The sequence below is a fragment of the Lontra canadensis genome, unplaced genomic scaffold, assembly GCF_010015895.1.
Source record: "Lontra canadensis isolate GAN:19392208 unplaced genomic scaffold, GSC_riverotter_1.0 scaffold19, whole genome shotgun sequence".
Lineage (NCBI taxonomy): Eukaryota > Metazoa > Chordata > Mammalia > Carnivora > Mustelidae > Lontra > Lontra canadensis.
In genome coordinates this window covers 10,303,283-10,315,597 of record NW_022631013.1, presented here as the reverse complement: position 1 = coordinate 10,315,597, position 12,315 = coordinate 10,303,283, and the positions used below count along the sequence as shown (strand labels likewise).

Sequence of the window (12,315 nt, the reverse complement as noted above, 5' to 3'; positions counted from 1 at the left end):
TCTGGTTTCATCTTGTTTGATTTTTTTCCTCTCTTCCCCTATGATCCTCTGCCTTGTTTCTTAAATTCTGCATATCAGTGAGATTATATGATAATTTTCCTTTTCTGATTGGCTTATTTCACTTAGCATAATATTCTCTAGTTCCATCTGCCTTGTTGCAAATGACAAGATTTCATTTTTTGATTGTGGTGTAATAATTCCTGGTACCATTGTGGCCACAGTTCCCAAAAGGATGTAATTTTGACTAAAAGAATCTATGTCATTTTAGTAATTTATAAAAACGGATTATAATAGGGGAGTCTGGCAGTCTTCAGTGGAGCATGTGACTCTCCATCTTGGGGTTGTAAGTTTGAGCTCTATATTCACTGTAGAGATTACTTAAAAATAAAATCTTTCTTTCCCCTAAGATCTATTTATTCATTAGAAAGAGCACATGCACATGCCTGAGGTCAGGAGAGGGGCAAAGGGTGAGGGAGAGAGAATCCTCAGATTTCCCGCTGAGTGTGGAGCCACACACGGGGCTCCAAGATCATGACCAGAGCAAGAAACGAGTCAGCCATTTAACTGAGTGAGCTACCCAAACACCCCTAAAAAATAAATCTTAAAAAAAAAACTGATTATAATAGTTATTCTTCCAGTGAAACACATGAAAACGTATTTTGTTGAAAGTATTTTATAACTGCAAAATAGCAAAACTCTGTAAAAATCTGACAATTTATAATTGGATTAGACCAGGATTTTAAAATTAAAGCACTGAATTTAAACCCAACATTGGTTACCACCTATTCCTGGAAATTCTTAAAAAATTAAACCTCTGTATTTAGGGAGAGTAATACTTGTACTGTTTTCAGATAACTGAGTTCAGTTTTGTTAAGTTTATTTTTAGGTGATTGCTTCCATGCTTTTTACCAAACTTAGAAACTTAATAAGCTCATAGTGGGACTTTGGAAAGAAATTGCAGTAATTGCAAACTATTAGCTACTTAATCATAAACTTGAAACTTTTCTTTTTCCACTGAAAAAAGAATCTCTCAAAAACTGCTTTTGGGTATAACTCACATGATTGGTATCACAAAGTCCACATCTAGCCCTAAGAATTCCATTAAGTGTCATATAGTCTCATTCCTTTGCAGCTGTTGTTTTGAGCAGTTGTTTAGTATCACTTGTCTTCTGTTGAGATCACTGGTCTATAGATAGAATAATCCCTAGAGTTCGAAATAACTAACTCCCTTGTTGGGGGAAAAGTATGCTGTATCATTCACCTTTTAATCTTCCAATGATAATACTGAATTGCTTATGTTATTATTAGGGACTTTATGCCTAACATGGGGTACAGAAACATTTTAATGAAAATTGATTGGGAATGTTGGGTTTGTATTATATACATTTCTAATGGTACAGTGGACCCTAATGACTTTGTTAACAATCCCCTGAAGAGTGATCATTGTTGGTGTGTCCTACAGCTGAATGGGTTGAAAGTTTATGATGTGAATACACACTAAAAGCCACTGAATTCACTTTAAGTGAGTATATTGTATGCTTTGTAAATTAGATCTCAGTAAAGTTGTTTTATATTTTTAAAAGTGGTCCTTGTCACAATTTAGGGGAACTCAGGTGAAGAAATATTTCTTGGCAATCAAGCTATTTTAGTTGGGGCACTGGGGTAGCTTAGTCAGTTGGACATCTAACTCTTTTTTTTTTTTTTTTAAAGATTTTATTTATTTGACAGAGAGAGACACAGCAAGAGAGGGAACACAAACAGGGGAAGTGGGAGAGGGAGAAGCAGGCTTCCCACCAAGCAGGGATTCCAATGCAGGGCTTGATCCCAGGACCCTGGGATCACGACCCAAGCCGAAGGCAGACACCCAACGATTGAGCCACGCAAGTGCCCCATGGACGCCTAACTCTTGAGCTCAGCTCAGGTCATGATCTCAGGGTCCTGACTTCAAATCCCATGTTGGGCTCCATGCTGGGTGTGGAGCCTACTTTAAAATAAAAAGCTATTTTCGTCCTTTTATTTCCATACTCCTATAATAATAATTAGAGTACAATATGTTCTAATGCCTGCTGACCTTCCTATGTAGTTCCTTTCTTTCAAGAACAGCATATTCATTTAAAACATACATAATTGAATATATAGAGAGTGGAAAATAAGAGGTTTAGCCAACAAAAGCTATATGACCTTGGGCAAGTCACTTAATCATTCAGAGCTTTAGTTACCACATAAAATGAAAGTGTTTGACTACATCCTGGCTCTCAAACTCAGATGCCCACAGGACTAACCAATTAATGTAAATTAATAAAGTTGGTTGGTTGGCATAAAGAAACCCAGAGCAGAGAGACCATGATATATAAGGTAGTATATGCTCTTCTGAAGAAAACAGACAGAACTCAGTTTTCATCTGTTGACTTATCTTATTGTAGGCCCAATGTAACTATCTTTTAATCTTCAAGAAAAGTAGAAACTGAATTATCTTTAATTGCTCTTGATTTTTAAATAGTGCAACTAATTCTAAAAAAAAAAAATTTAAACACTCTGTAAGCCAAACTGCAAAGTATGAAGGAATCCTTCATGGGCTAAATATTCTAGATTAGGTCAGCTGTTGACTAGATGATTTCTATTGGCCTGGCTAGCTGTAGAATTCCTTTTTTTTTCTTTTTTAATCTTATAGAAATACAGTGTGGTGCATACCAAACAATAAATGTGAAACATATATGTAGGTTATAAGGCATAATACAAAATGAATAAATATCCAAGACCCAACGCATGATCTCCCTATGTTCTCCTCCTATTGCACATTTCCCTGCTCTCCCCTCAGAGGTAACCACTATTCTACATTTTGTGCTTAGATGCCTAAATAATATGTTGGGTTTGCTTGCTTTTGAACCTTATAAATAACAACATAGTTTTCTAGGATTTGTTTTTCTCATGATGTTTCTGAGATTTGGTAAGTTACTGAGTGTAGCTGTAGTTTATTCTTTTATTACTATTATATAACATTCCTTTACATGTATATAGCCAGATTTATTTATTCTCCACCCAATAATATTCAGGTTATTTTCAGCTTTTGGCGCTTGTGAAGAGTGTAGTTATGAACATATTTTTATATGCCTCCTGAACCATGTACAAACATTTTGTGAAGTACATACCTAGAAGTTGAGTTGCTTGGTTCTATGATATAGGAAGGCTCAACTTCATAAGATAATGCCAGACTTTTTCGGTATTACTGATTTAGCCCCGATTCTTTTTTTCTTTTTTTTAAGATTTTATTTATTTATTTGACAGAGAGAGATCACAAGTAGACAGAGAGGCAGGCAGAGAGAGAGAGGGAAGCAGGCTTCTTGCTGAGCAGAGAGCCCGATGTGGGACTCGATCCCAGGACCCTGAGATCATGACCCGAGCTGAAGGCAGCGGCTTAACCCACTGAGCCACCCAGGCTCCCCTAGCCCCATGATTCTTGATTCTGAAAGTTTTCCATAGCTCTCCCCTCTCTAATTTATTCTGTTCTTTTCTTGCACAGTTCTTTTCCCTTGGTGGAGATAACCTGCTTCACTGCCCCTCTATTTTCTTTTTCTCAAGAACTGTGTGTTTTCTGCCACTTCATTAAAGAACTTCTTCTCTAATAGAATATAATCATATTTAGAAGTAGATATTATCCTTTCACATTTCATAAATGTAACTTGCTAAATAAGACTTCTTAAAAGCTTTTCCATACAGAAATATTTACTTAAAATTTAATGGTCATTGAAAGATTTTTATTTACTTGAGAGAGAACATAGAGAGAGAGGGAGAGAACACAGAGGGAGAAGCAGGGAGCCTGATGCGGGATTCGATCCCAGGATCCTGGGAACATGACCTAAGCTGAAGGCAGATGTTCAACTGACTGACCCACCCAGGCCCCCCAAACTTCAATGGCCATTTAAAGAACTTTGTTATTTGTCATGTTCTATATAGGATTAGTTACATTTAAGTTCTGTTTACTGTATGGCTGTGTTTTTTTTTTAATTTCCTCACAAATGATCTGGATAATTCTGACATTTGTGAGCTCTTAGTTGTTTCAGGAGTTGCTTAGCATATATAATTTGAAATTTTGGGGCCCCTGGATGGCTCAGTCAGTTAAGTGTTTACCTTTGGCCCAAGTCATAATCTCAGGGTGGTGGGATGGAGCTCTGTGTGTGGCTCCCTCCCCCGCCCTTGTGCTCTCTCTCACTGTGGCACTCTCTCTCAAATAAATAAATAAAATGTTTTAAAAAAATAAATAATTTGAAATTTTATTGTTGAATGGAGAGGATTTTTTTTTTTAATTTGGGAATGTGAATTTTTTCTGTAATCAATTTGAGTATTTTTCTTTTAAAAAAATTTTGAACACACGCATGTTTTCAGATCCTATAAAAGGTACCCAAAGCCACATTTTGCTTTCCTCTTCACTGTATTTATAATAGAAATAAATAACCTTTAAAGAGGAATTATTTAATCAACAATTATCAAAATAACAAAGATTATTTGATACTCTGAAGTCCATGTACAAGTGAGTCAGGCTTTTTTTTCCTCTTCTAAACAGATTTATTTTATGTAAAATATGTAAGGAGGGGTGCTCAGGTGACTCAGTTGGTTAAGCATCTGCCTTCAGCTCAGGTCATGATCCTGGGGTCCTGGAATGGAGTCCCTCATCGGGCTCCCTGCTCAGTGGGAGCTTGTTTCTCCCTCACCCTCTACTGCTTCCTCAGTTTGTGTTCTCTCACTCTCTCTGTCAAATAAATAGAATTTTAAAAAAATAAATAAGGATAGGGTTTCTAAGCATCTTAATAAAATGATTTTGGTTTATCTGTTATTAGGCTAATACTGAATTACTTTTTTTTAATGTTTATTTTTGTTCTTTTCAAGAGTTTATTTGAGAGAGAGAGTGGGGCTAGGGGAGAGAGAGAGGGAGAAGTAGACTCCCTCCTGAACAGAGACCCTGAGATGGGGCTCCATCTCAGGACCCCAAGATTATAACCTGAGCCAAAGGCAGACACTTAACTAATTGAGCCACACTGATGCCCTTACTCTTTTTTTTTTTTTTTTAAGTAATATCTACACCCTCTGTGGGGCTTGAGCTTACAACCCGAAGATCAAGTCACATGCTCTACTGACTGAGTCAACCAGGCACCCCCTGAATTACTTTTTAAAAAAAATTAATTTATTTTTAAGATTTTACTTATTTATATGATGCACAGAGACACAGTGAGAGAGGGAACACAAGCAAGGGGAGTGGCAGAGGGAGAAGCAGGCTTCCCGTGGAGCAGGGAGAGCCTGATGCAGGACTTGATCCCAGGACCCTGGGATCATGACCTGAGCCGAAGGCAGATGCTTAACAACTGAGCCACCCAGGCGTCCCCTTGGATTACTTTTTATTTTTATTTATTTTTTAAAAGATTTTATTTGTTTATTTGACAACAGAAGTCACAAGTAGGCAGAGAGGCAGGCAGAGAGAGAGGGGAGCAAGTGCCCTGCTGAGCAGAGAGCCCTATGTGGGGCTCGATCCCAGGACCCTGGGATCATGACCTGAGCTGAAGGCAGAGGCTTTAACCCACTGAGACACCCAGGTGCCCCTTGAATTATTTTTTAAAAACTATAGCCATCACACCCACTTAGAACAGGTTTTTTATACCTCTCTAATTTATGCAAGTAAAGCTCTTGAGATTTTCGTTCTCTGCCTAAAGAATCTAAATAAGTGTTCAGCATGTGCATTTTTAAAAAAAAGTAGACTTCATGCCCAACTTGGGCTTTAACTTAAGACCCTGAGATTGAGAGTTGCATGCTCTACTGAGCCAGCCAGGCACCTCCGCAGCTCAAATTTCTATAGAAAATTTTAGTACATTTTCTCAGTTTCTTCCATGGTTAATTTTGGTTTTGATAATTATAGAAGTGAACGCTTCCGGGAAAGAGCTTTTTCCTTTTAGATGTTAATGTAATATCTAAAATTTAATGGTAGAGGTTTCTTTTGGAGTGATAAAAATGTTCTAAAATTGGATTGTGGTGATGGTTGCGTAACTCTGAAAATACTAGAACTATTGTACTTTAAATGGGTGAGTTTTATGGTATATTGAATTATATCTCAAGTTGTTAGAATTTAATGATGTCCTGGAGGGATTTATTGACCCCTTTTTCCTATTTCTTCTTTGATAGTATATGCGATGTCACATGAATCTGAGAAACTAAAAATAACTTGGGTCCTTTTGAACTTGGGCCATTTGACCTCAGTTTTATATATTAGCAAGGAATATAGAGACCTTAGATTTAGATTTTCTTTTTTTCTTTTTTTTTTTAATTTTATTTTTTTAAAGATTTTATTTATTTATTTGACAGAGAGATCACAAGCAGGCAGAGAGGCAGGCAGAGAGAGAGGAGGAAGCAGGCTCCCTGCTGAGCAGAGAGCCCGATGCGGGGCTCGATCCCAGGACTCCGAGATCATGACCTGAGCCGAAGGCAGCGGCTTAACCCACTGAGCCACCCAGGCGCCCCAGATTTAGATTTTCTACTTTTTTCTAGCAATCAGGAACTTTTATTAGACATACTGAATAGTTTGCTTATAGAATTGTGAGGATAACAATGGATTCTGATATTTTCTTCAAGTTTTTTGAAATACTAATACCTGTTGCTGGGTTCATGTTAGTTACTCAGTTGTCTCCCCCTTTATGTAGATGAACTCATTTAGCAAAAATATCCTATTTACTGGGGTACCTGGGTGACTCAGTTAAGCAGCCTCCCTCAGCTCAGGCTGTGAACCTGGGGTCATGAGATCTTGATTTCAGCTGAGGTCATGATCTCATGTGTCATGAGATCGAGCCCTGCAGCGAGCTCTGTGCTGGGTATTGAGCCTGCTTGGGATTCTCTCTCACCCTATCCCTCTGTCCATCCCCTACCTTGGCCCTCCCTCTAAAATAAAAATTTAAAAATATATATCCAGGGTGCCTGGGTGGCTCAGTCGGTTAAGTGGCTGCCTTTGGCTCAGGTTGTGATCCCAGGGTTCCAAGATGGAACCTGTTCAGAGGGGAGTCTGCTTTTCTCTCCACCCCTGTCCCCCCACTCCACCGCTTGTGCTGTCTCACGCTCTCTCTCAAATAAATCTTAAAAAAAAAAAAATTATATATATATATCTATTCTTTGTGTGTGTGTGTATAGTCTAGTTTACCCATGGGATCACTTCAAACAATTTTTATAAGGAATATTTTTCCCAAGTCATTGACACTGTATGTATGTATGTATATATATGTGTATATATATATATATATATATTTCACTAACTCCTTGTTTTCTCAGGTTGACCTAAAAAAATCAGACTGATTTAAGAAATGTCTTCCCTAGATGACCTATCATCTAGGTCAGAGAAAAAAGTTATGAAAACTGGTATCATTTTTAACTTGTTTCCAAAGACCTAAGAAAGAAAAATTACACAGTCGAAAATCTCTTGTTTCTATATGTTACATGGATTTAAAATAACAATGACACTATATGATTTTATTTAATGTGAAATAATAGAAAATACAACTCATCTTTAGTGACAGAAAGCAGGTCAGTAATTACTTTGGGCCCACGGGTAGAGCGGAGGACTGCCAAGAGTGAATTAGGAACTTTTAGAAGTGATTGATGTGACTTGATTGTATCTTGTCAAAACTCATAGGTAGCTCAGTCAGGGGCACCTGGGTGGGTCAGTCATTAAGCATCTGCCTTCGGCTCAGGTCATGATCCCAGAATCTTGGGATGGAGCCCAGCATCGGGCTCCCTGCTCAACGGGAAGCCTGCTTCTCCATCTCCCACTCCCCCTGTGTGTGTTCCCTCTCTTGCTATGTCTCTCTCTGTCAAATTAATAAATAAAATCTAAAAAAGCCAAAAAACCTCATAGAACTATACTCCTAAAATGGGTTTAATTTATTGTATATACACTGATTAAAAGAAAAATCAAATAAGACCACACATACACATGACTTTTATTTATATCAGGTGTTAGCCTTTGAATATATAACATCATCTACTATCTCCGCGTTATATGTGTAATCAGACATTAATCTTAACTATGCCAATGAAAGAAAAGTACAACTGTCATTGATAGTTTGAAGTTAATAGACGCCTACACATACTATTACGTAATATTAATCAGTGTATTTTACAAGCTTATCTAATCTCTAATCCCTTACCTTTTGATTGTTTTATTTCTTATATACAATAAGATATATATTATATATATACATTCTATGTTATATATTTAACTTTTCACCAAATAATAGAAACCATCTTTTAACGATGTTAAAAGTCTTCATACAGGGCATCTGTTTATATCTAGTCAGGCAGCCAACACTTCCTTCATGCCAGGCACAGTGATCAGTGCTGAATAAGAGAGCATAGCCCATCCTTATGGAATACTTTACAGTTTTCAAATTAGTTTTACATAAATATCTTATTGCATCCTTTGAGAGCAGAAAATGAAACTCAGAGAAATTGACTTTGCCCAAGTTTACACAGCTCGATGACTGAGAGTTAATCTGATTCCAAGTTCAGTTTCAGGCAATTTAGGTGGATAAAGTTACATAGTTTAGGTAGATGAATGGAGAGTTTGAGAGAACATGTGAAATAGTTGGATCTTATCCACATCCTGGAATGTGAATAAACTTCCTTAATTGTGTATAAAGTCGCATGTATTCCTTCCAGTTGATTTTCTCTAACACCAGGATAAGAAAGTTTGAATTTCTGCCAACTGGCTTTCTTCCAAGACTATTTCTGATTGTTACCCCAACAGCTGAGACCTAGCAGATTCTTGGTGTCACAAAGGAGAACTCTGCATACTTGTGGCATTGAATGTGAGTGGGCCATATGTATAAAAATGTGCCCATCAGAGTGCCTGGCAGCTCAGTCGGTTGAACATCCAACACTTGATTTTGTCTCAGGTCATGATCTCAGGGTTGTAGGATTGAGCCCTTCTGTCAGGCTCCTTGCTCAGCAGGAAGTTTACTAGAGATTCTCTCCCTTTGCCTCTGCCCATCTCCCCCCAGCCCCTGCTTGCATACACTGTCTTCTCTTTCAAATAAAATAAATCTTACACACACACACACACACACACACACGCACACGCACACACACGCCCATCTGGCCCCATTTGGATTTCACTGATTTGCAGGGAATTTTCTTGGTGCAGGCAGGTGTGAGTCATTACCTGGGGCAGCACAAATGCAGGAGGCTGCTGGTCTGCTGAGCAGTGTAGATAGTAGGTCTGTCCTGGCAGGAGGATGGCAATGTGGCTGTCTTTGCCACTACTTGTGAAGGAGGCACCATGGAACAGTGGAAAGAACATGGGACTAGCCATGAGAAAACTCAAGTTCCAATCTTAGAACTTACTTGAGAGCTGTATTACTTTGGGCCACTCACTGATTCGTTCTAGTTTTTCTCCTAAGTAAAATGTGGGAGTGATGTGTATCACAGATAAATCCTAAAATCATCCTGTTAAATGAAAGAAGCCAGATGCAAAAGAGACTATATTGTATAATCCCATTCATATAAAATTCTAGAAAATCCAAACTAATATATAATGACAGAAAGCAGATCAGTGGTTGACCAGGGGTAGAGAAAAGAATGGAATGCAAAGAAACATGAGGAATCTTTTGAGAGTAATGAAAATGTTCTATATTCTAATTGTGGTGGTGGTTTCACAGGTACATACAACTGTCAAAATTCATATAATTGTACGCTATTGTGTACACACACCCAAAAAAGGAGATTCCAACTTTTAATAAGGATTTAATAAGAAAGAAAACATTGAAATAGCTTTGGAGATTATTTACCAAGGGTATAGGAAGGATGAAAGCACAGATATGTACTTGAGTATTTGTATAAATATGTATATATTTACCCACTTTGCTCTGTAATTAATATGGTAGGAATGCTCAAACACTAAACAAAATCAAGTCATCAGCCTTGATCTCTAACTCCTTTATCCATTTGTCATAATCTAAAATGTTATGAACTAGTAGTGGTAGAGGACATTTGAGGTCAAATTTCTTAAAATATTTGAAATACTTAATTTACTAAAAATTTTGGTCCTAATACCATTTGATAGTTTGCTTCTTGGTCGTTATTGTATCCTATCACCTTTATGTTGCAGAAGTATTTACATCATTTTATCACAGTGTGACAAAGGTGTCAGTGGTAAATTCTTAACTCCAATATATGAGGAGCACAAGAAACAAAATGGAAATGACTTGACAATACCCTCTCCCCCAATTCTCATCCTGTATTCTACTAATGATTTAACATACTCAAAATCCTTCTTAATAAATACTTGCAGAAGCCAAAACTAATTGTTTGAAGTTGACACTGAAGTTGAAAATTGACCTAGAGAGAATATTCAGTAACTCAAATATGAAGTAAATAGTGACCATTCTGGATTAGTTGTGGCTGGATAGAGCTATTCCTGATCTCCTTCTTTCCCTAATGCTCAGGCTCTCTGTGCTTATGACTTTCTGGGAATGCATAATCTTTAGCTGGATATGGGACAGTGGCAGCTTCTTCTAAGAGACATGTTTCTTGGAGGAAAGCCAATTTTAGGTTTTGGTCAGGAAATATACAAGATGAAGCTGTCAAAGACTAAGGTAATTGAAGCACATAGAATATATATTTCAAAAACAAAAACTGTGAGTTAATCATGAATTTTTAAAAAGCACCCACTCCCTCCAAAAAAGGCAAAACCCAAATCCTAAAGGAATTAGATACCCCTCCTCCTTTCATTTACAAACTCTTCTTGGATAATCAAGTAGCCCTAGTTGTTGACAAAACTTTTTTTTTTTAAGATTTTATTTATTTATTTGATAGAGACAGAGCAGAAGCAGGGGGAAGCGGCAGGCAGAGGGAAAGGGAGAAGCAGGCTTTCTGCTGACAGGGGAGCCTGATGTGGGACTCGATCCCAGGACCCCGGGATCATGACCTGAGCCGAAGGCAGACACTTAACTGACTGAGCCACCCAGGCGCCCAACAAAAAAGTTTTCTTTATGGGAAAATTCCACCAGTAATGATATATTGAGAAAATCACCATTTTACAACCCTTCATGAACTAGTTGAGGCAGGTAGCGGTCATCACTGGATGAAACCATCGGATTAATTGGCTGGTGAGAGAACTTTACAATGAAGGAATCATGCTGCAATTCTAGCAGACATTTGCATGTATTCTGATGTGATGATGATGTATCTTAAAGCACATGGTAACACCTGTGAAGTATTCGTTCCTGAAATGTAGAAATGTGGAACTTGATTCTAAAGATTTTATTTATTTATTTGACAGATAGAGATCACAAGTAGGCAGAGAGAGAGAGGAGGAAGCAGGCTCCCTGCTGAGCAGAGAGCCCGACTCAGAGCTCGATCCCAGGACCCTGGGATCAGGACCCAAGCCAAAGGCAGAGGCTTTAACCCACTGAGCCACCCAGGTGACCCATGGAACTTGATTCTAATATTGGGTTGCAAGATTAGGCCAAAACAAAATAGGAAACTAGTTAAAATTGAATTTCAAATGAACAGTGTTTTGTTTTAGTGTTAATATGTCTCATACTTGGAGCATACTTGGTTTATGCAACAAGTTAAGGAATAGAAAAAAAAAAAGAAGGGTGGGGTACTGCTCTATAAGGTAAAAGACTTGAGAGACGTAACAACCAAATGTGTGGACCTTGTTCAGATTCTGAGTTAAACAAAAATACTTTTGTAAAAAGATACTTTAAAAATATTTGTTTAGGGCGCCTGGGTGGCTCAGTGGGTTAAGCCTCTGCCTTCGGCTCAGGTCATGATCTCAGGGTCCTGGGATCGAGGCCCGCATCGGGCTCTCTGCTCTGCGGGGAGCCTGCTTTCTCCTCTCTTTCTCTATGCCTGCCTCTCTGCATACTTGTGATCTCTCTCTCTCTGTTTCAAATAAGTAAAAAAAATAAAATCTTTAAAAAAAAATATTTGTTTAGTGGTGCCTGGATAGCTCAGTCATTTGAGCATTGGGCTTTTGATTTCAGCTTAGGTCATGATCTCTGGGTGGTGAGATTGAGCCCAGCTTGAGTTCCATTCTCAGTTGGCTTTCTCTCCCTCTGCTCCTCCCCCTGCTCATGTCCTCATGTCATCTCTCTCTCTCTCAAATAAGTACTAGATAGGGCACCTGGGTGGCTCAGTGGGTTAAGCCTCTGCCTTCAGCTCAGGTCATGATCTCAGGGTCCTGGGACCGAGCCCCGCATTGGTGTCCCTGCTCAGCGGGGAGTCTGCTTCTCCCTCTGCCTCATCCCCTGTTCATGCTTGCTCATGCTCTCTCTCTCTCTC

The 12,315-nt window shown here is 38.4% G+C and overlaps 1 protein-coding gene across 4 annotated transcripts in view; it reads left to right on the top strand.

Annotated features, from left to right (window-relative positions):
• KIF24 (kinesin family member 24) overlaps window positions 1-12,315 on the top strand; it is a 78,586-nt gene that overhangs the window by 6,011 nt on the left and 60,260 nt on the right. Inside the window, exon 1 of one of the 4 annotated variants that reach the window (XM_032860397.1) lies at window positions 540-568. The exons of the other annotated variants lie outside the window; for them this stretch is intronic. The gene's annotated coding sequence lies outside the window, so the exon portion shown is untranslated. Of the gene's footprint in view, window positions 1-539; window positions 569-12,315 lie in introns of those variants that run through there. 4 annotated transcript variants of the gene reach the window in all.